Source organism: Rhinolophus sinicus, chromosome X (assembly GCF_036562045.2).
Source record: "Rhinolophus sinicus isolate RSC01 chromosome X, ASM3656204v1, whole genome shotgun sequence".
Lineage (NCBI taxonomy): Eukaryota > Metazoa > Chordata > Mammalia > Chiroptera > Rhinolophidae > Rhinolophus > Rhinolophus sinicus.
Genome location: NC_133768.1, coordinates 12,428,797 through 12,455,751, shown reverse-complemented (window position 1 = coordinate 12,455,751; position 26,955 = coordinate 12,428,797). Strand labels below are relative to the sequence as shown.

The following is a 26,955-nucleotide window of genomic DNA, read 5'->3' as shown; positions in this document are numbered from 1 at the left end:
ATGGGAATGTAGCTCTTTAGAGGTCAGAGGACCACAGAGAATGCCCTGTAGATGGTGGAAAGATCATGGTTAACAGGCACAGCCAGAGCCTTCCCAGATGAATGGTCTCAGCCAGTGATGGGGGACCATTGTTCACCAAAGGCCTCAAGATACAGCAAGGAGAAATGGCTTAGCACTGCTCTGGCACTGGGAGCCTGAGAAGGGGCACCGAGAAACTGATGCTTTACTTCCCACCAATACCAATTCACATAAGTGGGTGCTTGGGCCAGATTTCCTTTGTTTTTGATAAAGCCATGCCAGGGTGGCTAGTTAGCTCAGTTGGTTAGAGTGTGGTGCTAATAACACCAAGGTTGCTGGTTCACTCCCTACATGGACCAATGTGATCTGTGCCCTCCTTAAAAAAAAAAGTATATATATTGCCATGCCATTGTAGCTGTTTACTGAGTGTCAATACCTGCTTTATTAATGATTATAATAGTAATAATAGTTACCATTTACTTATTGTCTACTGTTACAGACTGAATGCTTGTGTCTGCCCAAAATTCTTCTCTTGAAGACTTAACTCCTAATATGATGGTATTTGGAGATAAGGTCTTTGTGAGGTAATTAGGATTAGATTAGGTAATGAGCGTGGGACCCTCATGATGGGATTAGCGGCCTCAAAAGAAGAGAGAGAGAGAGAGAGAGAGAGAGAGAGAGAGAGAGAGAGAGAGCATGAGCATGAGCTCTCTTTCTCCTTTCCTGTGCATAGGCACTGAAGAAAGGCTATGTGATGACATAGTAAGGAGTTGACCATCTGCAACTCAAGGAGAGAGTTATCACCAGGAACTGACTCAGCCGGCACCTTGATTTTGGACTTCCTAGTCTCCAGAACTGTAAGAAAATAAATTTCTGTTGTTTAAGACATCGAGTCTATGGACTTTCGTAATGCAGCTTGAGCTGACTAAGATAGCTACCATGCACCAGGAACTTTCCACATGTTGTTTCAGCTAATTCTGAAAACAACTCTGCAAGGTAGCTATTTCTACGTGAGAAGGGAAACAGAAACAGAGTTTAATCACCTTGCCCAAGTCACACAGCTAGCCTATGAGAAAATGTGCTGTGTATAAAGTGCTTAGTGCAGTGTCGACGCTCCATAGCTACCACTTGACACAGCGATTATGACTCTATTGTGACACAGTGAAAATTAATGATGTTCAGCCGAAGGTGGTTCCATCCTGCATGGATCCGCAGAGTTTCTGTCTGAAGTGAGAAGCCTCTGGAATAAGAATCAGTAGCAGCAGAATCCCAATCAGCGGCCAAATTGGGAAACTTTTCCTGTGAAACTCCTCCCCCAAGGCCTGGTCCTGAGCACACTTCACTGCCCCACAGCTTACTAGAATGAGGAGCTCCAGGTAATGAGCTAAGAGGATATTCCTAGTTACTAGCATAAAAGAGCAGACGAAAATGCATAGATGAGAACTAATGTCCAGGGTTAATAAAAAGCACCTTCACTATTGAATTCTTCTGTGAAAATTTCAGAAGTAAATTTCCTAGATAAATTTTAGTTCATCTTTCATGCTAGGGAAATGTCAGCTATTCTCTTCTAATTAGCATTGCTAAAATGCCACTGTAAGATGGGCAACTAGATCAAGACTTTCATTTCCTGTCGCTTTTGTACGTGGAGCTGCCATAGCAATCAATGTCTGTGTAGCTTTCATTCCCTCTGTTCTGGACAGGAAGAAAGTCTCTTCCTCCATGGAGCAAGTGTCGTTTTGTTAAAACTGAATGCCTATCATTTATTCCTTGCAACTAATGTGCATTTCATCAAAGAATTCAGATGGTTCACCCAGAAGTCCCACAGTGCAGTTCTCCATTGAAAGCCATTTTTATTTCCTGAGGCTCTTAACTGCCTTGCAATAAAAACCTTTAAGCACTCCTCTCTTCTGAGAAAATTGCTCTCAGAATCAGTAGGCTTGAGCATAGATAATAGAAAGACACAATAAGATCATCTTTGTATGTAACCAAGCTCCTATTTAGAGCTTCGTTTGTGTATCTAACCTGGGGAATTGTGGGATGCTCCATGAACTGTCCCTGAGATTTAAGTTGCACAGAAATTGATTCTTCCCAGAAAGGGTGATCCATTCAGCCATGTAACAACCCTGGATGGAACTGTGGTTGCATCCTTAGGACAAATGAGGGTTCACTCTGAACCTAAGGCAGGGTTTCTCAACTGTGGCATTATTGACATTTTGAACCAGGCAATTCTGTGTCATGGGGGCTGTCCTGTGCACTGTAGGATGTTATGTAGCATCCCTGGCCTCTATGCACTAGATGCCATCGCCCTTCCTCCAGTGTGACAACGGAAAATGTCTACAGACATTGCCAAATGGCCCCTAAGGGAATATCACCTCCTGTTCAAAACTACTGACCCAAAGCCACACAATTGTTTCTTCTGGTGCAGTTGTAGAAGGCTTTGAACACTCTTCTTCAAAGGGCTGCACAACTTGAGGGAGCCACTAGAGAACGAGCAGTGATGCTAATTGGAGCATCTTTATGAGGTATCATCAAAGAATATGGTGAATGCTGCTGCTGAGTTCCATCCAATGGAAAGGCAGGGATCCTCAATATGGGAAGCGGTGCATTGAACCTTAGTAAGTGTGTGACAAGGTTCAACTTGTTCAGTGCAGTCAGCTGGGTGTGAGCTATGAGAGAAGGTGTGTTTTAATGTGTGCTGTAAATGATGGATCACGAACAATGCATTAACATGAAGTGGGCAAACAATTTCATCCTCCATCATGACAACACTCCATATCACACATTGCTTCTGGTATACAGCAATTTCTGTCAAATAAAACCATTACGGTGTGTCCTCATCCACCTTATTCACTGGATCTGGCACTGTGCGACTTGTTGCTCTTCCCCAAAGTCAAAATGACCATGAAAGGTAAACGTTTTGAATCAATTCAGGACATCAAGTCAGCCACAACAGCACAACTAAAGACATTCATGAAAGAGGACTTCCTGAACTGCTTCAGGAAGTGGCAAGAATGATGGTATGAGTGTGTTTGAAGTGAGGGGGAGTATTTTGAGGGGGATTAATGGCAATGTGTCTTTTTAAAATTTAAATATTCACCATATTTTTTAATCACACCTCATATAGCAGTGTCTTTGAGGGACCCCACAGAAGCTGTGGGAGTAGAGGAGGTTCCTTGAAAAGCCTGATGGGACCATTGATAAGAGCAAGTCCTGGGATTCTAAGAGCTTTAGGGAAGCAGCCACTAGTAAGAACACATCCCTCACCCCAACAGCTGAGAAGACCCTGCACTAGAAGGAAACTGTCAAATGATAGACTCCATCACCCAGAATGAGGTGTCCTCTGTGAGGAGGGATCAGTCAGCCTCTTCTGTCTGCTTGACGTGGTGTCCTGAGTGTGGAGAGGGAAGAGATTGTTGGTCTTATCTTGATTTTTCATCAAGGGGAGACAGCATTCAGTCCCATAATCATTTATTCTGTGCCTACTGTTTATTAGGTTCTGTGGATATGGAGATATTGGTGGTAGATCGCATAAATGGCCGCAAATTATTTACTCCTCTGTTCCCATGCCTTTGGTAGTCCCCTCCTACACTGACTTTGGGCCTGGTCAGGTGATTTGCTTTGGCCAATGGGTCACTAGCAAATATGGTGTAAGCAGGACCTGAAAAGCTCTTGCTCATTGGGATTTATCCACTCTCGAGGCTCTTGGGAACCCTGCCACTGCTGCTATGTGAAGAATCCCAGGCTCGCCTGCTGGATGATCAGAGACCTGTGGCCCAGGGGCTCCTATCACCCCCAACTGCCAGCCAGCCAACCTCCAGAAGCAGAGATGTTTTGCTGAGCAGCAGCTAACTGATATTGTTCAGGTAAGTACAGCACAAGACCAAGAAAAGAAAAGCCTAGCCCAAATACCAACTCCAGAATTATGAATGAAATTGATGGTTGGGTTTTTAGGTACCTAACTTTTAGGGTGGTTTGCTGTGCAGCAGAGGCTAACTGGTACAGGAACACAAATGGATGACACATAGTTCTTGCCTTTAGGACACACAGTTTAAAAGACCACTTTTCTCCCAAGGGAGCCTACTTGTGTAATTGGACCCTTTCAGCCATGGTAGATGGTAATACCAGTCACATTGTTTTGCCTGGAATACTAGTTAAAAGTATGAACTCTGACACCAAAGTGCTTAGGTTCAAATCCCAGCTCCATCACTTACTAGCTGTACGACCCTGGGTAGAATGCTTAATCTTTGTGTCTCTGTATCCTCATCTGTGCAAGGGAGTAAAACAATAACACCTATTTCAAAGAGTTGTCGAGATTAATGTATACCAAGTTCTTACAATAGGGCCTACCACTTAGTGTTTTGAAAAGTATTAGCTATAATGGTTGGTCTAAAATAGAATCAGCATTAAAGGTTTTTCCTTTTAAATCATTTATTCATTTATTTTTTAAAGATTTTATTGGGGAAGGGGAACAGGACCTTATTGGGGAACAATGTGTACTTCCAGGCTTTTTCCCAAGTCAAGTTGTTGTCCTTTCAATTGTAGTTGTGGAGGGCGCAGTTCAACTCCAGGTCCAGTTGCTGTAGTTAGTTGCAGTTGCCGTAGTTAGTTGCAGGGGGTGCAGCCCACCATCCCTCACGGGAGTCAAACCGGCAACCTTGTGGTTGAGAGGACACACTCCAACCAACTGAGCCATCTGGGAGCTCAGCGGCAGCTCAGCTCAAGGTGCCGTGTTCAGTCTTAGTTGCAGGGGGCGCTGCCCACCATCCTTTGCGGAAGTCAAGGAATCGAACTGGCAACCTTGTGGTTGAAAGCCCACTGGCCCATCTGGGAATTGAACTGGCAGCCTTCGGCGTTAGGAGCACGGAGCTCCAACTGCCTGAGCCACTGGGCTGGCCCCTTTCCTTTTCTTTTTAAATAAGACTTTCCCTTAAATATAATAGCAATATGTGTTCTTTGTGGAAAATTGAAGGGAAAAAAAACAGAAAAAGTGTAAAGAAAAGAAGAAATGTTTCCCCTTGGATTTTGTGCCAACTTTAGCAATAACACATTTTGTTGTAAATCAAGCTACTATGATCAGCTTTTGGAGAAAGGTCATACAAGACACCCAGGGAATAAATGTATCAAGTGCTTAGTCTGGTGGTACCCTTTATATAGACTATTCAGTGTACATTTCTCCAGGTAGATGGAAGGGGATCAAGTAGTGTTTGCCCTACAGCAACTGGGGGATAATTTACAGATCCCAATGGAAATTGTGCAAAAAATGTGGCAAAGTGCCAATAGGGCAAAGTACAAAAAAAAAGAAGCAAGGAAGGCAATGATTAGCAGCTTCGAACCCATGGAGCATTTTTAACTGAAGAACTCGTTCTTCCATGCTGTGTCTCTTAATATGTAGGGCTGCTCGGTAAGTTCAAAAGGGCAGTTGTTGTTAAACTGCTTTTGTGGAAGCAGATGCTGCAGCTTAGAATGGTACAGCAGATCACTGAGATCACACAGTAGGCACAGGTCGTGATTGGTGGAGCTGGCCTCATGCCCAGGGCCACTGACTTAAAATCCAAGGGCTTTCCTCACCTCCCTGTCCTATCTCGTGCAGTCTGGAAACAGTGCCGGCAGAGTAGGAAAGACTTGGGGCCAACACTCATTTCAGAGGCTTTTCAGTGAAGTTAGTATGACCTCATTAGGACAAGAAAGCTAAGAGTGAGAACAGTATGATTTCTAAAACATTCTGAAGCCTGCGGGGTGACTGCTAACTACACTGCAGGGAATCATATTAGAGTTGGTGAGACTGTGTGCCATTTTCCAAATTCTGTTGTTGAAAGGCTTTTAAGTTCATGTAAATGAACTCGGTATTTTAAGTGAAGGTAGGAGTTGGGGGAAGTCGGGATGGGATGAAGTACAAATCCAAGGGCAGGAATCACAGATAAGAACACTGTGGGTATTTGTTGTGTTTCCACCAACAATACTCATATGATTGAAAGACCCAAAGCCACACCTGTTAAAATAAGGAAACATCCAATTTTAACCAGGACCCAAATCTTAGGCTTAATTTAGCCATAATACCTGGAATAATGAAATTAAAATGCTGCATGTTTATCCAATAAGCAGTTATTCAGTTGCTTTACATGTCAGGTATGGTGTTAGGCATAGGTGACAAAGCTTGTAAAAGAGCACCCTCAGGGACTTCAGAATCTGGTTGGAGAAAGACACTTAGAGAAAAAAGTACATTGAAGGGCCGGCCCGGTGGCTCAGGCAGTTGGAGCTCCATGCTCCTAACTCCGAAAGCTGCTGGTTCGATTCCCACATGGTCCAGTGGGCTCTCAACCACAAGGTTGCCAGTTCAATTCCGCGAGTCCTGTAAGGGATGGTGGGCTCCGCCCCCTGCAACTAAGATTGAATATGGCACCTTGAGCTGAGCTGCGACCCGGATGGCTCAGTTGGTTGGAGCGCGGGCTCTCAACCACAAGGTTGCCAGTTGGATTCCTCGACTCCCGCAAGGGATAGTGGGCTATGCCCCTTCAACTAGAAAACGGCAACTGGACCTGGAGCTGAGCTGCGCCCTCCACAACTAAGACTGAAAAGACAACTTGAAGCTGAACAGCACCCTCCACAACTAAGACTGAAAGGACAACAACCTGACTTGGCAAAAAGTCCTGGAAGTACACACTGTTCCCCAAAAAAGTCCTGTTCCCCTTCCCCAATAAAATCTTTTTTTTAAAAAAAAAAAGTACATTGAAGTGTGTAGGCCATTAACAGGAGTGGGTACAGAGTACAGTGGGTGGATGGAAAATATAGGTGTTTGGTTTGGGGATTTGGGAGGGGACAGAAAGATCTTCATGGAGGGGTTTATCTTTGAGCTAAATTGTTTTTTTTTTTAAACAATTTTATTGGAGTTTAATTTATATACCATACTATGTAATGCACTCATTTTAAGTGTACAATTCAATGAATTTTCGTCAGTTTACGGAGTAGTACGATTATCACCACAAGCCAATTTTAGAATGGTTCCATCATCCCAAAAAGATCTCTAGTACCCATTGGCGCCACAGCTCCAGGCAAACACAACTCAACTTTCTGAGAGTTTATGAAATCAGTAGGTGCCCAGCTGTCAGTGAGGGGGAAGGAGGTTTCAGGAAGTGAGAGCAGCTTGAGCAAAGGGTACAGAGGCATGGATGGACATGGTGTGTTTGGGGAAATGCTATGATAGCATTTTATATTTTATTTTACTTTATTTTATTTTATTTTATTTTAAGGAGGGCGCAGCTCGCAGTGGCCCATATGGGGATTGAACTAGCAACCTTGGTGTTATTAGCACCATGCTGTAACCAACTGAGCTAACCAGCCACCCCCTATAGTAGCATTTTATTAAGGCTGGGGCCTAGGGTTTGTGGAGATGGGGGATGGATAGGGGTTCAGGGAGGGCAGTGGGTAACTTTCTGAGAAATAAGTATAGAATGGCATTCAGGGACCAGACCATAGAAGGTCTGTGTTTCATACTAAAGAACTAGGGGGCTTTCTTTATTAAATAATTTTTTGCCAGAGGTATTCATGTTTTTTAATTGAGATATAATTTATATACAACATGCACTGATTTTAAGTGTAGAGTTTGATGGATTTTGACAAATGCACACCTGTGTAACCACCACTCCTGTCAGCATATAGAACATTTCCATTACCCTCAACAGGTCCTTTGCATGCTTTCACAGTTAATTCCTATGTCCCCTGCTCCCCCAAGATAAACTACCATTCAGATTTCCAGTTTTACCTGTTCTAGAACTCTATAAATGGACTCATATAGTATGTCCTCTTGTTCCTGGATTCTTTTGCTCAACAAAGTGTTCATCCATGTTATCAAGTGTGTTTTATTGCCGAGTAGGATTTTTTTTAACTTTTTTTTTTTTTAAAGATTTTTTTATTGGGGAAGGGGAACAGGACTCTATTGGGGAACAGTGTGTACTTCCAGGACTTTTTTCCAAGTCAAGTTGTTGTCCTTTCAGTCTTAGTTGTGGATGGCGCAGCTCAGCTCCAGGTCCAGTTGCCGTTGCCAGTTGCAGGGGCCCCAGCCCACCATCCCCTGCAGGAGTTGAACTGGCAACCTTGTGGTTGACAGGACACGCTCCAACCAACTGAGCCATCTGGGAGCTCAGTGGCAGCTCAGCTCAAGGTGCCATATTCAATCTTTAGTTGCAGGGGGCGCTGCGCTGCCCACCATCCCTTGCGGGACTTGAGGAATCGAACTGGCAACCTTGTGGTTGAGAGCCCGCGCTCCAACCAACTGAGCGGATGCATCCAGGAGGCAGCTCAGCTCATGGTGCCATGTTCAATCTTAGTTGCAGGGGGCGCTGCCCACCATCCCTTGGGGGACTCAAGGAATTGAACCACTGGCCCATGTGGGAATCGAACCAGCAGCCTTCGGAGTTAGGAGTACAGAGCTCTAACCGCCTGAGCCACCAGGTCAGCCCTTTTTTTTTTTTTTAAACCTTTAAGCGTTTATGTTAAAAAAATTTCTCAAGCAATTCATTCACAATGCATTCAACAGCTGTTTGAGCTCCCGCTGTGTGAAAGGCATAGTGTGGAGGCTGGGGCTACAATAGGGAGCAAGGCGTTGACAGTTCCTACCTCCATGGAACTTACCATCTGGAGAGAGGAGGCTGGGTACACAAAAGGCACCGAACATTTATAGCAAGATGTAAGCATTCAAGTTTAGTTTTCAATTCTTGTGAATATTTTATTTTTTAAAAAAAATAACTTTATTGAGGTAAATATTTTATACCATAGCATTTACTCATTCTATGTGTATAATTCAATAGTCTTTAGTAATTTTATGCAGTTGTGCCACAGTCACCATGATCCAATTTTAGAATATTTCCATTACCCCAAAAGGTCCCGGTGACCATTTTCAGTCATTATCCATAGCTATCCCCCACCCTAGGAAACCACTCATCTATTTTCTGTGTCTACAGATTTTCCTTTTCTGGACATTTCATAAAAATGGAATTATGCAATATGTCTTCTTTTGTGTCTGGTTTCTTTTACTTAGCATGATGTTTTGAGGTTCATCCATGTTGTAGCATGTGTCAGTACTTTATTCTTTGTATTGCTGAATAGTATTGCATTGTACGGATAGACCACATTTTCTTTATCCATTTATCAGGTGACAAACATTTGCGTTGCGTCTATAAGTCTTGTATGAACACATGTCTTGTGGAGACGTATGTCTTCATTCATTTCTCTTGAGTAGCTTCCTAGGAGAGGAATTGTTGGGTCATATGGTGACTCTATGTTCAACATTTTGAGAAACTGCCAGACTGTTTTCCAAAGCGGGTATACCATTTTACGATCCTACCAGCAATATATGAGAGTCCCAATTTCTTCACATTCTCACCTACACTTGTTATTGTCTGTTTTTTTATTGTCTGTTCTTTTTCATTATAACCATTCTAGTATGTGTAAAGTCATATTTCATAGTTTTGATTTGCATTTTCCTAATGACTAGTACTGGTAAGTATCTTTCATATGCTTACTGGCCATTTGCATATCTCCTCTGGTGAGATGTCATGCAAATCTTTTCCCATTTAAGACTTTGGTTATTTCTCTTCTTTCAAATTATTTGTGGTATGAAAACTCAACATGTATGAAGGACTGGGGAAGAGAGAGTGGCAACTTTGAGCACCTGAAGGTTAACTATGTCTATAGCCTGAGAAAGCTGAAGAGGTATGCATGGTCATGACCTCGTAGAGCTGCAGTGTCTAATATGGTGGCCTCTAGCCACATGGGGCTGTGGACTATGTGAAATGTGGCCTCTCTCATTTGAGATGTGCCGCAAGGATAAAATACACACCAGACTTCAAACACTTAGTATGAAAAACTGAATGTAAAGTATCTCAAGATTTTTGAATTTCCCCCAGCTTTATTGAGATATAATTGATATATAACATTGTGTAAGTTAAAGATGTACGATGTGACGACTTTACATACTCTATATTGTGAAGTGATTATCACAATAAAGTTAGTTAATACATCTGTCACCTCACATTACTATTTTTTTTGTAGTGAGTACATTTAAGATCTTCTTGAATTATTGATAACATGGAGATGGTAATATTTTGAGTAGATTGACTAAAATAAAATATGGTATTAAAATTAATTTAACTTTTTGAAAAAACATGGCTACTAAAAAATTTAAAATTACATACGTGGCTCCCAATATATTCTCATTGTACCGCACTGTTTTAGAACTTTGACCATCAGGAATTTGGATCTTCATCGATAGAGAAATGAGAAGGCATTAATGAGTTTTAAGCATGGAGAAATTATGACCACTTAAAAAAAAAGAGATTTCTTTGAATATAATGTGAAGAATGGTTTACAGGGGATAGAAGTGGCTGTCAAGAAACGGGGTAGGCAGTTTTGTAATAATAGTCCAGGTGAGAGATGATAGTTGCTAGATAGGCATTGGGAAAAACAGCTTTCTCTTCAGTATCTCTAATATAATCACAATTCTGGGGAAAATATGAAAAATGTATGTAGGAGAATGTCTGTCAAGGCAAATATCAAATGAAATATCACAAGGGAGCTGATTAAGATTCTGGGTTCTTTTGTGTCTAAGGTGAAAACCAAGAATTACCTGGCGCATATACACTTGTTCAGAGAACAACCACTTAAATGGCAACTCCACACCATGTAACATGTGGCACTAGACCATGATAAATATTTGGCTTTGACCAAATCTCTTTAATGGGTCCAGTGCCACAGTTTACATGGTGTGAGGGGAACCATTAGAGGGTTTTGAGCATAGGAGTGACATGACCATCAAGTCACTGCATTTCAATTTAGTGATGATGCTGGCTGCTGTGTTGAGAATAGACCGAAGGGGATGAGGATGGGAGAGGAAACACCCATTTATTTAATTATTAATTAATTAATTAATTAATTGTTGTCAAATGATCTTTAACTGCAATCTTTTCCTTTGTAGTCCTTCACTAGCTGGGCATTCCACTGCATCACTGCACCCTCTATGATGTCATGAGGGTGGCAGCCATCAACATTGCAGCCCACAGACTGGGCAGTCCCGGAGAACTCTTTAATGGTTCCAGAGAGTTCTCTAGCTAAAGATCGGTGCCGCATCTGTTGGGCAATGTTGACAATCTCATTAAAAGTGGTATTTCCACTGTGCTTGATGTTTTTTGCTTCTGTGTGTCTCTTGGCGGTTCTTCTAGGGCTTTGATGATCAGGGCAGAGGCAGAAGGTACCACCTCAATCTGGGCCTGTTTGTTCTGAATGGTCAGTTTCACGGTCATCCTCAGACCCTTCCAATCACAGGTTGCTTTGGCCATGTTATCACCAACATTTTTTGGAGAGAGACCCAGGGGGCTGGCTGATCGTGGGGCTAGGGCAGACGTGGCACCGACTTCCCAATGGTGCACCTCAGGTTTACGACTTTGATCTCGTTGGGGTTGAACTTTGGTGGTATGGAGGAGGTGGCTGGTTCTGGATAAACTTGGATTCGGGACGACCAAACAAATTTGCTCCTTGGCCTTCTCCGAGTCAAAAGCCGAAAGTAAATAATTCTTTATTGATAGGTATTTTCATCGTTTCCAATTTTTTCTAATTTTAATCCCCAGAGTAATCAATGTTGTGTAAATTTTTATTACACCCTTTTTTTATTTCCTTATGATAAATTCCAAGAAGTGGAAGTCTTGGTCAGTGGGGATATCTGTTATGGCTTTTGATATAGATTGCCTTCCAGTAAGTTGGACCCAATTTATAATGCTGCCAAGTGTGTATAAGAGTGCCTGCTTCCCTCTACTTATGCTAGCCCTTGGCAGTATTATTCTTTTTTAAACTTAACCCAGCAGGAGTTCCACATATGCCTTTAAAATCATTCTTATATAAATTAATCCATTTTTCCCTCAGGAAACACCGCTCCCCACTATCCCCTAGGTCAGCTATTCTATTAAACTTTGGGTCAATTAGATATTCAATCTTTTCTGGTTAATGCTGACAATTTTCTGTTTTTCCTGTTCCTAAAGATGGGAGAACCTTGTCAAATTGTCACATTATTTGATTTCTACTTTAACACTTTTAAAAGGAATTAAATGACAAACCCAAAATAAGTATACAAAAGTAAGTTTGAGTATTTTTTTGAACTTATCATTGGATATTAAACTTTGGGTGAATTTTTATTCAAGAATCTCATAATTGCTAGAACTCTTAAAGAAAACTCATTAGAAGCTGGCTTAATTATGAGGGCAGAGTAAATTTTACATTTTTTTGGTGAATTTTTTTCAGAAGTACTTCAAGATTGGGCACTAATCCTTGAGTTTTTCAGAATAAGGTCTCTTCTCTAAAGATTTTTTTTTAAGCTGAAAAGACTTAATATGCAGTGTAGATATCTTTGTTGGGAGAAAAAACAAAGGCAAATGAACTGCAGTATGTTTATAAATGTGCATTCATATGTTTAAGTATAAGTTGTATTTCTCTCTGTTCCCTGGAGTATCAGTGGGTAAAATTAATTTTAAGAGAATATTGATCAGGCCCCTCAAAGTTTAAATTACATTGAGGAGTGCTACTACAATTTGATTATGTTTTCATCTTTTCAGATTACTTATCTAATATAGATTGAAGCTGTATTTTTGTACTTCTCTATAGGTCACGTGAAAAGCTTGTTCAAAAATCTAATTTTTCCCCCACATGAATAATTTCCCTCAAAAGGTATCCTTTGTCTTCTGTGGGCACAATAGAAGTGTTTATATAAACATAGCAAAGGAAAATAGATTATATTTTGTGACATATTGAGTTGTAAAACAATATGCTTCTGTACTCCAGCTGATCTGTTTTTCCCCCAGACATGGAGGTTTAGAACAGATTCAGAGGAAGTTCGACCTGCTATTGTAGTTGTGTGGGAGGGGAGAATCAGGGCGCCCAATACAGAGGGAGAAAGGGAGGATCATAGGTGTGGTGAGGTTGAGAGCTAGTCAAGCACCAAAAAAACTTTTGTCACAAACCTGCCCCTGATGTCTCACATTTCTGATATTAATCCATTCCTTATGTTTAATGGATCCTTATCAATTCTTCTAGAAATTTCTTCCTCCCTCCTGAAGTCCTCCAGCCATCAGACTTCACTACCTTCTATTCTTTCTTTTTGCAGTCATCTCCAGATGCCCAGGTCACTCTTCTTCCTTGAAAAAAAAAAAAAAAAAAATGTATCTTCAGGCTTCCTCTCATTCTTTCTAGCACTATTCCTGCATAATTCTTGGTGATTTAAATAGAGTTGATTCTCATTATTTGTGGTAGTTATGTTCTATAAAGTAACCACAAACACTGAATTTGTGAATATTGAACCATTGTTCCTGGGGAAGATACAGGGTTAGAGCCCAGGGACTGGGTTATCCTTCCCCAGCAAATAGGCCACATTTGGAATCACCTCCTGGTAAAGCTTATATCAACCCACCATCCTGCTCCAAGAAGATCCCATCCTCTGCACAACTGGGAAGTTAAGTAGGGATGTACTGAGAATCAGCATCCCTGCATTTCTTAGGAATTTCATGGTGACACTAATTGCTATAATTCCCTCCGATATGGTATTGCTCTTTATTTTCCATTTTGAGTGGAATGGGTGACCCTGGGGGCTTCTATTTGGCTCATTTTACCTGTGGCTCAGAGACAATGTAGGGATTCTACCAGTGGTAAGTAAATCCTTAGCAAACAGGTAAACCATCATCTGCTGAGTTCAGAGTGTCATTACGTCCACTTTAAAGCACATTTGGCTTGGACTCAAACTCCATTCATCACCTGAATCTTCTAAGCCTTCACTCTGTTTAGTGAGTGGCAGTGGTGTTAACTTAGATCCAGTGTTTGATAATCTCTGAAAAGGCTAAGTATTTCCCTTTGCCCAATGCACAGTTTCTTTGGTAAATATTCACAGGTCCCTTTGGGAAAGGGTAGAGAAAGATTGCCAATATATTTTTGTGAAGTGATTTCAGAATTCTTGTTTAAGGGCCCCTGGCTTCCCCTCATTAGGGAGCTCAGGTCCTGTGAACTGACATAAGCTCCCTGTGTAAGGCAACTCTCACAAGGAAACAGGGTTACAGAGTCTTCAGATAAGGCCTGAACTACCTCACCAGACTTGGGAGAAAGGGAGGCTTGAGCTGCAAACCAGGGTCCAGTGAAGTTTGGGATTTGGGTGTTTGAGTTTGTGACATTCTTTCACTTAATACCATTGCAGTTCTCAGGGTAGGCTCTTTCTATATTGATGCCCCAACTTTCATAAAAGGGGCTTGATGAGGCTATGATTCAATAGGCATTATGGTTTGGTGTTGGGTAGTTTCATACTGTTGCTACAAAAAAGACATTCTTTTTAGCACAGACATAGAAAGTCCTCGGTTTCAGTTTTCACTTTCAGCCAAGAATTAGGGATTTGAGCGTGTCATTCTCATTAAGTTTTCTAATATTAGCCACGTCACTCTTCAGTCCTGATTTTTCATACTGTTCTATATGGCATTACCAGTGTGGTTCCCCAAGGCATGCTCTCCAATGGATACTGTGAAAATTGGAACTTGATTGGTTGCTTTTCTACTTTTGGCCACGGATTACCAGATTTCCATTCCTGAATGACCTTACCTCAGCTAGGCTATATAATCAATCCTAGATTCCCCTCAGTTCCAGATGATCTGCTGTCTGAAGCCTTGTCCTGGTAATAATTGCTGATTCACTTAGGGCTTGTGGCGTAAACTGACTGTGTTTATCTTAAGCAGAAAAGGAACCGATTGGAAGGATATCAAGTATTTCACGGGATTGATGGGAAAGCTATTGAACCAGACTCATAAAATGCACTGTAACTAAGGAACTCTGGACAGGCAGCACCACAGAAAATGTCATGGGCCAGGGTCTTTGGGTTCCACTGCTCCCCTCACTGGACATTGAATGTTACAATGACTGATAATACTGGAAGGGATCCCAATTCGTTCTTGGCATCCTGATAGGCTAAGCTTAGGTCATGTGCCATGTCCTTCCTAGCTGCCTGGGTCCAGGGAAAGCAAGTACTCAATCTTTGATATCTGTGGGGAGGGGGACTCTGCTTGCACCCACGATTCAAACAATGACAGATACTTCCGATTTAGAAAACAAATATACTGTGTTTCCCCGAAAATAAGACCGGGTCTTATATTAAGTTTTGCTCCAAAATACACATGAAGGCTTATGTTCAGGGACTGTCCTCCTGAAAAATCATGCTAGGGCTTATTTTCTGGTGCGGTCTTATTTTGGGGGAAACACAGTATATAATGATATCGAGATCACAACTGTGAGTAAACAGTTAACCTCAGCACTGGGCTGATCCAGGCCTGCCTGTGAGAATGACCTCAGAATCCTGTTGCTTCGCAAACTGCAGTGATCAATAAATGTGGACTTTTATGCCCGTTCCATTTATTGTAAAGCTTGATCTGTGGGGCTGCTCCTGGATTGAGGCTATAGAGGGCTGGCATGCAGGTTTTGGACCTGTGTTCTGCATGGGTGTGGGGGCAAAAGAAACCATGCTCTCAGGTAGCTGTTGAGCGTTGTACTAGGTCTCTATCACTGCTGTAACAAATTACTACTAACTTAGTAACCTGAAATAACATAAATTTATTACTTTACAGTTTTGTAGGATAGAAGTCTGACACGGGTCTCACTGAGCTAGGATCATGGCGTCAGCAGGGCTACTTCTTTCTGGAGGCTCTAGAAGAGAATCCATTTCCGTGCCTTTCCAGATTCTAGAGGCTGCCTGCACTCTTTGGCTTGTGGCCCCATCTCCATCTTAAAGTCAACAAGAGTAGATTGAGTTCCTCTCACCCTGCATCACTCTAATCTCCTCTTCTGCCTCCTTCTTCCACTTTTAAGGACTCCTGTGATTACCTTAGGCCCATCTGGATAATCCAGACTAATCTCCTTATTTTAAGATCAGCTGATTTTCAACCTTAATTCCATCTGCAACCTTTATTCCCTTTTACTATTTAACAGAATATATTCACTGGTTCTGGGGATTAGGATGTGGGCATCTTTCGGGGACTGTGACCCTGCTTACCACAGGTGTCCTGATGAAATGAAGATGCTGTTTCCTGTCCTCTATCCTTCTAGCAAGCTATGTAAGTGGGGATGACAGCCTGAAATGTGTCTTGAATTCACCAGCCAATTTGAATCTGTAACCACTGCTGGGTCTATTATAACCCAGTTTTGAGAGGGCAGATTTTTATTAGAAGCATTTTCACACATTTAAGCACAATTTACTAAGTCTCTACAGGAGTCTACTGTTATTTTGAAAATGGACTAATTTCTTAATTGTGTAACTCCCAAAATATCTTTCCTTTCCAAAGCCTCTGAAAATAATTCCAAGATAGTAGCTGGACAGGTTTCTGGGACTCTGGTAATTATTCAGATCTTCAACGCTTTTGGACTTTTCTTGGCCAACAGAAAGAATTGAAAGCTACTGCTTTCTTTGAGAAGAAAAATGTTTTTAAAAATACCTGCCTGATATAAAATTTAAATGAAGCTAATATGCTTGGCTGAGTTGCTGTAAAATTATTTTCATCATTGCAGATCTTTGGCCCCAAATATAGTGTTCTTGTAAAAATTTCATTTCAGCTGTCAGGGTAATCAAAATGGTTTCAAGAGCTTTACTTGAATACTGAGTTGAAATAAAATAATAAAATACACTATCAAATCACAGATTCTATAGAAGGAAGGTACCAGGTAAGTAGGTTTTGCTTTTTTAAAAAGTCCATTTTATTAAATTCTTCACTTTGATATAATTTTGAGTTAACTGTTCCTGACATGTACAACTCCAGAATAAATCAAGTGACTCTTCAATCCAAAATTCGATTTGGGAGTGCATAATTAAACACACAAAATGCAGAACAATATTTAATTTCTTTAGATTATCTTTTGATGCCACAGTTTACATTGCGTAACGGTATCTTTATAATATTTGTTGGATTGCATAGGCAGAGAAATAAGATGATGGCTACGAGCTTTATCTTTTAAAATTCTGACACTACAGATCTATATTTCTAAAATACTATAAGCTCCAAATGCCTGTAAGCGACATGGTCTTATTATTTATTCCATTACAGGATAAAAATGTTGTTGGGGTTGGGAATGACACAATGTGGAAATGACAAATAAATTTTAGAGAGAACTCACTGAGTAGTCAAAGGGCTATGCAAAATATTGTCCAAAAGAAGCTTCTGTTTTAAAACAATACCTAGCTTAGTCAATTAAAAATGAAAACATCCAAGAACATAAGGCCAGATCTTTTGAGAAACATTATGAGGATAAAAATACCAAGTTGGCTATTGTGTGAGTTTGCCACTCCAGAGCAGCAGGGGTGGACTGTTTTCCTCCTCCTCATGCCTCTTCTTCATTGAAAGCCTCTTGGCAATCTTCCCATCTGTCCCCAGGCTTCCACCTGTGACTGCTGCTGTATCCACACCTCAGAATTCCTTCCTGCTCTGGGTGTTCATTTATCCACCCATCTTTCCATCCAATAACCTCTTGTTGAGCACCACTTTATCAAAAGTTAATTAGAGAAGACTCGATCAAGTTGGGAATGGTACTGATCTGCGTTACCTAATCACTCAGACATGGGGAAAACTTCAGGGGAAATGTGAACCAATTGACTCACCAATGTCCAGAATCTGGGTCTCGCCATTATTCATTCTTGGTGACTACCTTTAGGAACAGGTCACTGTGTCAGGCATTGGCAGGATATTAAGATAAAATAGACATCAATTAGCAAATTGCAAATGGGAATCAATCTGTTGGAATGAGAATTGGGGATGTAGGGAGTGAGAGTGTAGGCTAGGAAAAAAGGAGTTAGACAAAGTTGTGAGGTGATTGAAGATTTCCATCACCATTTCATATGCCTAATATTTGTTAGTAAGTGTCCCCTCAAATTTCCAGGACGTTCTATTGCTATGTTACTAGTAAAGGCCCCCTCCCTTCCCAAACTCACTCCCATTCTCTACTGGGGGACCATGACTATCTCTGTCTCTAATCTCTGGATTCAACCTTCCTGATATGTCTCTTCTACATGTCTTATGTCCTACTCTGTTATGGCAGAGTCCTGTTCTAAGGGTCAGTCTTTCCGTCTTGATTAACCAGCTAATTAAGATACATAAAGGGGACATTTCCCCTGGAGGTAATGCAGCAACGCTAGTGGCTCTAATAGAACTTAGCAGTTAGGCAGGGCTTTCACTATGAAACACACATATCATATAAGTGGTTATATATCAGTAGTCTTGATATGACCTTTGCCAAAATACCAGTCCCATTTCAGGAGCAGTTAGTAAATGGTTCTTGCCCAAGTTTCTCTATAGTAAATGACAGGGAGAGTCCATGAAGCTTCAGCTACAATTGTCTCTCTCTGGAGTAGAGGGCAGTGAATTCAGATAAATCAACAGTAGAACAAATTGTGGAAAATGAAAATACTTTTCAGCTCCTCCCATCACCAAATGCCATCTACTTCCCTATCCTTGAAGTTGAGGCTGGGCTTGGGACTGCTTTGACCAATGGAAAGTGGAGGAAGTTACATCAAGTAAATTCCAAACTTAGGCACCGAGAGCCATGTGTCTTTTGCTTTTGTTTGAATTGGGACCCTGTGACCACTGTGAAGGAACCCAGGTGATCCTGCTGGATGATGAAAGACATGTGGCCCTGTCACTCCAACCTACCAACCACCAAACATGCCAACTGACTCTGGATGTGCATAGAAGTCCAGCAGGGATAGAATGAACCAGCATCAATCAGAAGAACAACCAGCCAACTCCCAGAATCATCAGTATCTTAAACATGCTTACTGGAGTGAAGAAATACAGCTCTGATTCTAGCAGCCATTCCACTTTTGTGGCGTATGTCACAGTTCAGATCAAACTAAGATTCAGAGGTTGGTGACTTTGCCTAGTATCTGTTTGTATGTGTGATATGCCGGAGGGCTTTGTTTGGAAGGGGGGAAGAGAGGGAGTTCTTTGTTACTTTGTATAACCTGAATGCAGTTGGGGTCCCATATGGTTTACTCTCTGAGCAGTGTTACTTTCAAAGAAACAGCACTGTGGCAGAAAAACATAACTGACAGCAATTCACATCTGTACTCAGTGTCTTGAAAAAACAACAGGAGAGCACATTCTAATTGCCAACAAAACTTAAAAGAGCATCTTCTTTAGACATCTTTGTTGTTCTCAGTCTTTCCATTATGCTTTTCAATGATGCTTCTAAGAACTCTTTCTGGAAGTGGCCCATGAAACAATACAATTTTTTCCCCTCATTTTTTCTTTAGTTTTCGGAAACTCTTCCCTGAAACCAAAATGCATAACTCTTCTGTCTCCTGACTATGAGTCCCCACTCAAGTATATAGCTAAAAATCTCCTTCTTGTCCTCTCGTCTAAACTCTCTCCTCACCACGTGGTACTCCCCCATTCACTCTCTCTTTTCCAACCCTGTGTTGTTCATGCACAGTGATTCCTTCCTAAAAGCTAGTGCTCCCTGCAGCGGACACTCCATGAAACAGTTGGGCCTCTGGGGAGGGGGGGGGAGGAAATCTGTTTTTATTTCTCTGAGAATCATCTCATTACCCAGATTCCACACACCACAGGAGAAACTTGACACGTAACTCTCAAGTAAGATTCCTTCCCCTTTAGTAATGGGGGGCAAGTAGGAAGGGCTGAAATATTCATATATTAATATAGCCTTATGTAAATTTGTATTATGTAAATATGGAATACGGTCAAAGCAGCCTGTCTATAAATTCAGATTGATTGCCATCAGTATATCAAAATTCTTTCATTTACCTCTTCCTGCTCACACTGACCGTCCAAAAAATCCTCCCATTCCAAAATATCGTTAAAAGTCTTCAAAGGATGCCTCTCCTTCGCCCATGGACCAATATGTCAGCCAGTCAGTACCTGGCATCTTCCCAGTTCTTTCTCTACTGTCCAGTTCCCTCCATGCCACTAAGGGGAGCCTCAATGCTGACATGGCTGATGGACATCTTGGAACACCCTGATCATGACTCCTCATGGTCCCACATTTGCCACCTTTGAAAATGCCACAGTGGTCCTGGGTGTTATGGAGAAGGGGGGACACTGGCTCTCGTCCTTTCACAGTGATGCCCATTGTCACCTGGATTCTGAATATGGAATTCTTGTACCTGTACATACTGGTATGGAGGCTTTGCTCCTTATTCTCTTTCTGGGCTCAAGCTATTTACTTAACTCCCTAAACCTCTGATTCCTCATTTGTAAAATGGAGGCAATAATAGCATTTACTTTATGAAATTTTTGTGTGTGAGAGAATTCAATGAGTTGCTGCAGAGAAGGAACTTAGCATGGTGCCTGGCCTACATTGTAAGTGCTCAATAAATGTGAGCTATCATTGTGTTGTTATCACATCCAGTCTTTGAAGCATGCCCTCTCAATTACATAGAACCCTTGGAGTTATTAACATGGCTCACTGACTAGACTACCTTGATATCACTGGTAACTTCTGGGTCTTAGATCGTTTCTAATCTTTAATGACTTATGTGGTAGGAGGAGGACACAGTTAATGAATGGTTCCTTCTTAATCTCAGGCTCTCTGTAAAGGGAACTGCCATTGCAGGCATCATTTTCTAATTTTCTGCCACATCTGGGAAAACAGTAACTTCTTACTTAGGAGAGATGGTATTTTTTCAGGCAAGATCAAGCCATTCGGAGAGAGGAGAAATAGCCATATCTTCTTGTTCACTGACCTTTTGGGGGAAATTACTGCTGTTTGCTTTCTTCTTTATTAAAGAGCAGAAAAATTCTGTAAAAGCAATTAATGGAAGCATTTAATTCTAACTCTATTAAAACCACATTTTCTGTTTCTGTTATAGTCAAAATGGCAGGTCTAATGAATCCTTAACAGTATGACTAGGAATTTCGGTGGTGATGAGGGATTTCTGTGGCAACCAGATAGGAATAAGGGAGGAGACCAAGCACTGGGCCATAGGTGCTTTTCTCCCACTCATTGGGGACCCTAGAGAATCTGTTTGTAGATGGCACTTTGCCATGGCTCTCAGTTCACCCAAGTCTAGAGCTCCAATGCCCCTGTCTACCCAAGGTGGGGCCAATGGAGGTTGGGGTTACTGCTCATAGCAAAAGAACCCCAGCAAATAATAATACCATGGATTGGATTATATTTTTCAGTCCATAAAATGTTTTTATTTACATTATTTTGTTTAATCATGTTATCACTATAAGGTAAGTTATCTCTATTCTAAAGGTGAAGAAGCAAGATCTGAAAATGAAATGGTTTGTTAGAGTCAAGTGGCAGAGCCAGGGCCTGTATTATCCAACTTCAACACCAGTGTCCATTCCTTTGGGCCACAGTATGGGTCAGAACCTTCTTATCAGGGTCTTCCCTATCCACTGTGGCAGGTTGGGTAGAGAGAGTGGGGTTTAACCTGTGTCCTCATTGGAGGCTGTGATGGAGAACAGGACACAACCAACTTTATGTATTTTCATGAAAGTCTCAGTTGCCAGGATTGGGGACCACTAGTTTATGGAAAAAGTACTGCATTTCCTCCATGGTTCCTGATTTTTTGCTTGCTGAATCGTGGGGCTCCTCATCACTTGCAGTGATAGAAGACTCTCTTATTACATATAATGACACAATCCGTCCACAGTTTTGTTTTTTTAACTGCACTGATTATTTCATATTATGAGTTTATTCTTTTCTAAGTCTTTTCCTCAAAAAGCTTCTGTAATTTTATTCCCAATTATTATATTATTGTAAGAAGTGGCTCTCCAATGGCACAATGCAGTGGATGGGGGCTGTGTCATTTTGACGTCTCACGTAAAGCTTACTTCAATGTTTGTTTGGGATGAAAGACCGGGTTGCTGATTGGAGTTGGATGGACTGCATAAGTAGCCTAGATTATTAATTATGATGAAATAACATTGTAATTATTTTCCAACTGTAGAATCATCTCCCTCCTTTACTTTCTACTTCAAGCCTGCCACTAGGCATTTTTTCCTCTGGAAACTTTCCTGGCTCTCCTGCTTCCTATCATTTCCACCATAATCCCATAATAATCAATGGGCATCTTAGACCCACAAGTGCATCATTTGGCTCCTTTCTGGCTTCTTAGTTTCTTGTCTTTAGACCAATGCATCCTACACAAAGCAGCATGAATACTTTCCTCAGCTTTTATTTGGATGAGGCCACTCTCATTCTAAGAAGCGCAGAATAACTCTCAATTATCTCTTGAATAAAATTAAACCTCCTAATTATATACTCTAAAGTTCTCAGCCTGTAAGCTCCTGTGCCTAATGCCCACCCACTCCTCTTGGACATCCTCCTCCAGCTACATAAGCCCATATACACTTCCCTCCCATAGTGCACATTTATACCCACCTATTAACACATTAGCCTTTGAACATCCCACTTTTCCTGTCCAGAATGCCACCCCTCTTCATTTTATCCAAAAAAATAATTGTTTTAACTCCATTTAACTCAGAGTTTATCACACTTATTTTACCACAGAACACTTCTGCTCACAAGATAGCTATTAAAACTGTGCTGGATAGTTTCTGTCTACCCTTTCACCCCCAGGTCCACCCTCAACCCTCCTCTGCTCTGCTATCTGCTCACAAGGGGAGCTGACCTGTAAGGACCACATCACCAGGTTCCCCTTGGTCTCTGTCATGGTTAGTTTTATGTGTCCAATTGGCTGGGCTTTATTACCCACTTATTTAATCAAACAGCAATCTAGACGTTGCTGTGAAGGTATTTTGTAAATGTAGCTAACATCTACAATCAATACACTGTAAGTAGATTATTCTCCATAATGTGGGTGGGCCCCATCAAATCAGTTGAAAGCCTTAAGAGCAAAAACAGACTTCCCCAAAGAAGAAATTTGTAGCTCAAGTTTGCAGTATCAACCATCCCCCAGTCACATGAGCCAATTCCTTAAAATTAATCTCTCTCTCTCAATATTGGTTCTGTTTCTCTGGAGAACCATGCTGATACAATCTTTAATTTCTGGGTTGGTTTGGCCAGTCGGGCCTACCTGCAGGTAGAGGGAGGAAGGAGAGTAGGGTTAGAATATTTGTTCTCTGGATTACACTCCGCTGAGTCTGTTACAGTTTATGATGTCTGTGAATGGAAATCCTAGCTCCCATCTGGAGCCTTCTCCCTGTGACTCTCTGGGTTTAGTAAACCCCCGGTACACCCTCTTTCCCTTTGAGGCTCAGAAATGGTTACAGCTCCCTTCCGTTACTAGACCTGGTATCCTACACTAAGTCTTGTGGTTTCCCTGCACTCTGCCCTCCTCTTTGTGAATAGCCCATTGTTAAACTTTCCTCAAATTGTCTAATTTGAATGTACCATTTGTTTCCTGACATGACCTTGATTGCTATAATATCTCATGGAATTAGTGTTCCAAGGAACCTGTTTTGGGAAACTATGCTTCAATTTCAACCTCTCTCTTATTAGGGTGGCAAAGTTGTAGGCTTCACTGTTTCCCAGAATAGCCTGGGAGAAGTCAGGATGGAATTCATAGAAAAAAAATTCACGGGTTAGGAGTTGAATCATGGGTTGGTTTAATTTAGCTGGAGAGAAGGTGGGAGAAGCAACAGAGAGTAAAAGCTAACATTTGTGGACTTCACAATTATAAAATGCTTCTACACATTTTATCTCATTTGATCCTCTCAACAATCCTGTGAGGTGGGCAATTATCCTGTGTCACAGATAATCAAGGAGATGAGCAAATGAGCAGAGTGTTTTCAGGGATGAAGGAGAAATTGGTCTAATTAACGTGGAGAGTTCTTGATGAAAATTAGGGAGGAATAAGGTTTCCATAGGTCAGGCAGGGCCAAATTATGTGTGATCCTGAGGGTGGGGGTGAGGAGTTTGATTTGATAGAAGAGGCTGTAGAGAGTTTTTGAAGGATTATTTTAAAATCTTTTAATTGACTATATGAATAATACATGTTCAGCATAGAATATTTAGGAAAGGAAGGTATAAAGAAGAAAATAAACGTCACTCATAATTTTATCACCAAATGATATCCTGGTTTTTTCCCTCTTAACACATTCATAGTATTGTGCACTGTTTTATTCATCTGACTCAGAGTTTCTCAACTGTGGCACTATTGACATTTGGGCAGGATAATGCTTTGCTGTGTGGGGGAAAGGGTTGCCTGCGTATTGTAGGATGTTTAGCAACATCCCTGGCCTCTACCCACTAGATGCCTGTAGCATCTCTCTCCCCAGTTGTGACAACCAAAAATGTCTCTAGACGTTGCCAAATGTTCATTGGTAGGCAGAATCATCCTTGGTTGAGAATCTCTGATCTAACTAGATTGTCAGAATTTTTTCCCATATCATTAATAATAATTGAAAAATCCATGTGATGGATATACCATACTTTCTTTATTCATGGCTGTTTCTGCTGGCAGTTTATTTTATATATATATCACCATCATAAACAGCACAATAATGAGTCTCCTTGCATATAAATCTTTAGTTGGGTCTCCGATGATCTCCTTAGGAACAATTCCTAGAAGTACATTTCTGAGTCAAAGAGCATGGACTCTTCAGGGCTCCTGTATACTTTTCTGAAGAAGTGCTTTCCAGGATGGTTGTGCAAATATACGTACCCAGGAGCCAGTGATGCATGAGTGTTCCCGTCTTACCAACCCTCATAAGTACCAAGGATTATCCTTAGAAACACTCCTTGTATGTTTACATGTTTTTTAAAAAATGATACCCTGATATTATAATTTGTACTTTTTAATCTTTAGTGAAGTTTTCTCATGTGTGGCTTAGAAATTTGTTAACTTCTTCTTACCTAACGTAAATATGGTTTTTATTTTATTTGTCTACTTTTTAAAAATGTGTTTGCTTTCTCTTACCTAACCTGTGAATTGTTGAATGTTTTAACCATGAAGAGGGCAGTGTTTAGAAAAACCCAGCTGGCCTGTGTTTTGAAGGACTATGCTGATTTTAATTTCTTTTTCTAATTTTCAGCTCAGATTTAGTTTCCCAACTGTGTCACAAAGTCATTCAACTTTGTGAGGAAAATCTAACTTTTTCCTTAAAGGAAGCATGGAGGAAAAGAAAGAAAAGGACTTGTGAATAGACTTTTCGGTTTTCTAGTTTACAACCCCAAAGCGGCATTTCATGTAGCTGATACTGCCAGTGTTTTCTCATTAGTATTACAAAATCGACTATCATTCACTGTGATATAAAACCAGAAGTGGAATCAAGTCCCAGTCCTCCCCCCAACTATTTCTGTGATCTTGGGCAAACTGCTTCACTTTCCTGAACCCAACTCCCCTCATCTGTAAAATAATGTGGTGAGAGAAGGTGATCTCTCAGGGACTTTAGAATTCTATAGATCTGTGTTCCTGTGACAGGAAGAAAAGAAATAACTCAAAAGCAACAACTTGGGGCCCTGGAGTATTGTTTTGTACAGGGGAGGAGTAGGCATGCAATTCTAAAATAATATAATTTTAAAAATGGCAAAATGCAGCATTTGTATTCCAATCATTAATGAACTTTACTTCTGTTACCTTTTATTATTCTGCAGCCCTTTTTTTCACCAACAGGGGGAATTTTCCCAAAGTACCAAATGTTACAAGGGCAGAGATAGAATGTGAATGTTTACATAGGGCTATTGTCGAGGCAGGAGAAGTCACAAAATCGGCTTTGGCAGTGACATAATATGTATCCTTGTTATGTATACATGTTACAATTAATATATATGTAATATATAGAAACATATTATTTAATATATACATCCATATCTATCTATCTATCTATCTATCTATCTATCTATCTATCTACCTACCTATCTACCATTTATGAGGTTGGACAATTAAGTTGGTGAACTCATTGTAACAATGTTGCTAACCTTTTTTGATATCAGAGGGATTATTTATTGTGAATTTGTATCAACTGGACAAACACTTAACCAAGTTTGTGCTGAAAAGCCTGCGTGAAAAAATTAGACGACCTGAACTTTTCGCCAACAATTCATGACTCTTGCATCACAACAATGCACCAGCTCCCACAGGCACTGTCTGTGAGGGAGTTTTTAGCCAGTAAACAAATAATGGTATTGGAACACCCTCCCTACTCACCTGATCTGGCCCCCAGTGACTTCTTTCTTTACCCGACAATAAAGGAAATATTCAAAGGAAGACATTTTGATGATATTCGGACATCAAGGGTAATACGACAACAACTCTGATGGCCATTCCAGAAAAAGAGTTCCAAAATTGCTTTGAAGGGTGGACTAGGTGCTGGCATCAGTGCATAGCTTCCCAAGGGGAGTACATCGAAGATGACTGTAGTGATATTCAGCAATGAGGTATGTAGCACTTTTTCTAGGATGAGTTCGCGAACTTAATTGTCTAATCTATACATCCATATATCTGCTTATTGAGTGTCTTCCCCACTGGAATGGAAGTTCCATGAGGGGAGAGACTTTGAATCTATCTTGTCCATGCTGGGATCCTCAGTACCTAAGACAATGCCCAGCACATGGTATCTGCTTAATAGGTAAGTGAAGAATGGATGCATAAATGAATAAACATATTACAATGTTATTTGTCAATTATACCTCAATAAAACTGGAAAAAATTAAATGACTGAGTGAACTGGATATCTCTGCAGCATGTACAAATATACGTCATGAATATAACTTACTCAGAATCATAAGAAATTTCTGCTTGTAGTTTTGTGTCCATGGAGCTTGAACCCTAATCGTGTTTCTGAAAATGTTCCCTCCAAAAGAAACCCTATTTCTAATTTAACTAAAAGAATGAAATCAGTCATATTTATGAATGAAGGAATGAACTGAGAAATGACAAAAATGAAGGAACAAATGAGCTCACACACAGGTAAAATGAACTTGGGTAAAAAAATAATTTTAAAGAAGAGTTTG

General features: G+C 40.8%; 1 long non-coding RNA gene and 1 pseudogene across 1 annotated transcript in view; one reads left to right on the top strand and one right to left on the bottom strand.

Moving 5' to 3' along the window:
* Positions 1 to 26,955, top strand: part of LOC141569669 (uncharacterized) — a 118,558-nt gene that overhangs the window by 10,028 nt on the left and 81,575 nt on the right. Inside the window, exons 2-3 of the long non-coding RNA XR_012493405.1 lie at positions 3,717 to 3,881; positions 8,343 to 8,466. This is a non-coding gene — a long non-coding RNA (uncharacterized LOC141569669). The remainder of the gene's footprint in view (positions 1 to 3,716; positions 3,882 to 8,342; positions 8,467 to 26,955) is intronic.
* Positions 10,952 to 20,157, bottom strand: LOC109454998 (large ribosomal subunit protein uL11; annotated as a pseudogene).